The sequence below is a fragment of the Microcebus murinus genome, chromosome 15 (assembly GCF_040939455.1).
Source record: "Microcebus murinus isolate Inina chromosome 15, M.murinus_Inina_mat1.0, whole genome shotgun sequence".
NCBI lineage: Eukaryota > Metazoa > Chordata > Mammalia > Primates > Cheirogaleidae > Microcebus > Microcebus murinus.
Window position 1 is genome coordinate 17471914 of NC_134118.1, and position 4524 is coordinate 17476437.

Below are 4524 nucleotides of genomic sequence, written 5' to 3' on the forward strand. Positions count from 1 at the left end.
CTTAAATCTGGGTCAGTTATAGGGTTCGGATACAACATGACAAGGGGAAAAAGTTGTGTACATGAGAACATTCTGAGTCCAAGCCACATAAATCTTCGGAGATTAAATTTAACACCTTGGTGTGATACCTGAGCCCAAAGAAGTAACTTATTTAAACTAATGGCCAGCCAGGCAGTGCTTACCAGGTTACATGAGTCTCAGGTTTCTAGCAGGAGTAATCTTCCTTAGCCTCTTCTTCCCTGGAAGAGATCTGGGTGTCATCAGATCAGGCCTTTTCTCTATGATAGTTTCCTTCGATTATGTCTGCGTGGGTGGCTTCTGAGTAGGTAGTGAGTATCACAACTTAGTGAGTCACAAAGGTAAGGCTGAGTGGGGGCTCACATGGGACATTCTGCTGGCTGTCACAGTTTTCTGTTGATATGTTAATTAGAGCACACATTCAGGACTGACAGATCCCGAGATACATCAACATATTTGTTTTAAATGAACAATGATCAAATGGGAAGGTTTTGGTTCAATATACAATAGTGAAAAGAGTATACGTATGACTCTAGGAAAGCCACTGAAGTGGAAAATATAAAAGCATACTTACCACTGGCCCTTCAGATCTATTTTTCTGATCTATTCTTATAGACAGTGTGGAACTTTAAAACGAATGCTGAGTATTTATAAAGCTCATTCAGATCTCCACCTGTCAACAACTCACACCTGAAAAGCCTTTGAAATTGCTTGTTTGGCTTTGTGTGGTCTCTGTCATGAAGCTAAAGGCCTGCATTAGTATCCCTGAAACTCCTTAAAATAGAGACTTGCAGAAAATGCATCTCAGTTTTAGACTGAATGTGAAAATGTTGGGAAAAAAAGTATAAGAAGGAGAAAAGATCCATTTAATTGGACCAGCATTAACAATTCTGTGTCATTTGAACAAAAGCAGCACAATCATTAGGTCTGTGAAGTCCCGTGAAAAGAAGGGAATTGTGGATGCAAAAACTAAATGAAGATAAATCCTACCCATTGTGCAAAATATATTCAAAATTACTGCTAGAATTGTAGAAAACACAGAACACTTTAGGAAGATAAAAGACAGCACCATACACAGTGATAATTGCTGCACATCTTAATATGGGAGGATGATTCTTCTGGTCAAAACGCAAATGCCACCCTGGACACAGTGTCAGCTTGTAAGGAGAGAAGAGGCCACATGCCAAGCTGGGACTGGCTTGCTTGTTATAATAGACACTGGATGTCAGGAGAGGGCCTTCTGATGTTTGGGTAATTCGCAGAGATGTTCTGCTGCTGGGCTTGTGCCTGTGAAGATGAGTAGAACTTAACGATGGGGACACTGGCTTTCTTGGCACTTCTGGGCAATCTCTTTTTCTTTCTTTCTTTTTTTTTTTTTAACTATTTTTTTTTCTATTATTTTTAGTAGAGACAGGGTGTCACTCTTGCTCAGGCTGCTCTAGAACTCCTGACCTAAAGCGATCCTCCTGCCTTGGCCTCCCAGAGTGCTATGACTACATGTGTGAGCCACTGTGTGAGCCACTGCGCCCGGCCATGGGCAATCTCTTAAAGGCATCTGTATGTGATGCTCTTTCCCACAAGCCCACCCTACGGGGTGGGAGTATTGAGATTTAATTAATTCAGGGCTGATCCCGCCCTTCTCAGCGAGCCCACGCTGGTCATTCTTCCTTAAATAAAACCTCCAGAGACGCTGCCTCACCCTATTTCTTTATCCCGAAAATAAAGGCCACACACAAAGAGACTGAGAAAGAGAATCACAGCCAGAGAAGCATCCAAATACAGAAACTTATCGAAACAGAAAAACGAGAGGGAGTATGAGAATTAAAAAAAGGTGAGAATTTAAAATGGAGATCCGGAAGGAAGAACACCAGAGAAGAGGGCAGAACTGAATTATGGAAGCAAGGTGGTGGTTCAGCCTTGGAAAAAATGTGAAAGTTCATCCCTGTAATACTGCATTTCCCGGGATACTAAACCTTTGTTAAGATAAGTTTGAAAAAGACTGTATTTAAGCTTACCTCACTCTGGCAATTTAAATACAAAATACAAAATGGCTCTGAGGAGCCATTAATAATGGCTCTGAAAGAAATTGATCTAATTCATACATTTATCTAAATAATTTTCTTTTCCTTTTTTTTTTTTTTTTTTGAAATGGAGTCTCCCTCTGTTGCCTGGGCTAGAATGCCTGGCATCAGCCTAACTCACAGCAACCTCAAACTCCTGGGCTCAAGCGATCCTCCTGCCTCAGCCTCCCGAGTAGCTGGGCCTACAGGCACGTGCCACCATGCCAGCTAACTTTTTCTATTTTTAGTAGAGACAGAGGTCTTGCTCTTGCTCAGGCTGGTCTTGAACTCCTGAACTCAGGTGATCCTCCTGCCTCAACCTCCCAGAGTGCTAGGATTATAGACGTGAGCTACTGCCCCCAGCCCAGATTTCTTTTTCTACATTACCCCATTCTAGTAGCATCCTATAGGGCTAAAGTTCTACAGAGCTCTAACATTTGTTATGTTCTGTTATAGCGTACAATGGCCCCCCCTAATCCATAGAGGCTAGTTCCAAGACCCCCAGTGGGTGCCTGAAACTGCAGATAGTACTAAACCCTATATATACATGTTTTTTTTCCTACACATATATACTCATGATACAATTTAATTCATAAATTAGGCACATTTGGAGATTAAAAATAGCTAATAATAAAGTTGAACAATTATGACAACATATTGTAATAAAAGTTATATGAATGTGGTCTCTCTCTCAAAATATTGTTCCATTTTCAGACTGTGGTTGACCACAGGTAACTGAAGCTGTGGAAGGCAAAACCGAGAAACGGTGGTGGTGGGGGAGGGACTACTGTATTAAGTAAATATGGCGGCCACAGAAAAGTGTTTAGTTATAGGAAGAAACATGATACAATAGGAAAAACTAGGTTAGGAGTCAGGTGAATGAGCTGATGTCAGCTGCTGACTCTATTCAATTCTGCATCTCTGTGTAGAAAAAATATTACATGCAGCTTATATTGCTGACAGTCCAAGATCAGAGAGAATTCGAGTGGCAGTTTAGAATCTGGCTTTTCTCCTAAGCAGATTAATCAGCTTGCCCAAGTCACTTAACCTCTCCGAGCTTCAGTTTACTAATTTGTAATGGGGGCAGTTAGGCGTCAGGATCTTATGATCCTGCCACACTTTAAAACCTTATGTATCAGTAGAGAAGCGGCGGCCTGAGGTGCGGGGCCTTCGGATGAAACTGAAGAAAGGAGGAAAAGAGGCCTTTCCAAAGTCACAGAATAATTTTTAGGGCCGGACAAGAATCCAAGCCTGTAACTGCAGAGACCAGAGATCTTTCTGTTACACTCTTGGGAGGCAGATTCTAAGATCTTTTTGCATTGTCTTGTGGAGGGGGGAAATGCCTAAAGTCAAAAGAAGCCGGAAACCACCTCCAGATGGCTGGGAATGGATCGAACCCACACTGGATGAATTAGACCAAAAGATGAGAGAAGCTGAAACAGAGCCTCATGAGGGCAAGAGGAAAGTGGAGTCTCTGTGGCCCATCTTCAGGATCCACCACCAGAAAACCCGCTATTTCTTTGACCTCTTTTAGAAGTGGAAAGCCATAAGCAGAGAACTATATGAATATTGTATTAAAGAAGGGTATGCAGACAAAAACCTGACTGCAAAATGGAAAAAGCAAGGGTATGAGAACTTGTGCTGCCTGCGGTGCATTCAGACACGGGACACCAATTTTGGAACAAACTGCATTTGCCGGGTCCCCAAAAGCAAGCTGGAAGTGGGCCGCATCATCAAGTGCACGCACTGTGGCTGCCGGGGCTGCTCTGGCTGAGGCCCGCAACCCCTCTCCGCCCAGGACCTTGGACTTCGCAGTTGCTGTCTGCTGCGCCACCCTCCCTCCTGGGAGCAGCTCTTCCCACAGAGCGGTGCCCCAGGCCGGAGTTGGAACATGGTCTCTACGGGTGAAGGCTTTGCTGTCTGTCAGCTGTGATTTGTAAAAATAAAACTTTCAAACTTAAAAAAAAAACAAAAAAACCCCCTTATATATCAAAAGAGCTCTGATTAAAAAAAAAAAATCCTTTCATTTGGTACCATGCAACTCTCCTACCTGTCAAAAAAAAAAAAAAAAAAAGGTCAAACAACTTAAGGGAACCAAATTATTTTCTTCTACCATGGAACTCAGCACAGACTAAAAACTAGCCTTGTAACTGCTTTTAGGTGTAAAGCCAAATCCTTGAAGTGTCTACCATGGACTCTCTTAAGGCTCTTTTTAGGTGAAAGTCACAGGTACCCAAGTCAGGCTTATTTAAGGAGAATAGATAATTTATTGATATTACTTAACAACTAGGATATCGAGGATTGCATCTAGCTTTGGGAACAGAAAGATCTGGGGACCCAAACAAGGTTACACGGATGTTGCCTTCCCTGATTTTTCCGCTCTGCCTCCTTCTCTGTGGGCTGTGCTGCCAGACAGGCTCTCTACGTGGTAACAAAGATGGCTTTC

At 42.6% G+C, this 4524-nt stretch overlaps 1 pseudogene; it reads left to right on the plus strand.

Annotated features, from left to right (window-relative positions):
- The first annotated feature begins 3417 nt into the window (after positions 1 to 3417).
- Positions 3418 to 4055, plus strand: LOC105865219 (protein BUD31 homolog pseudogene; annotated as a pseudogene).
- Positions 4056 to 4524: the final 469 nt, after the last annotated feature.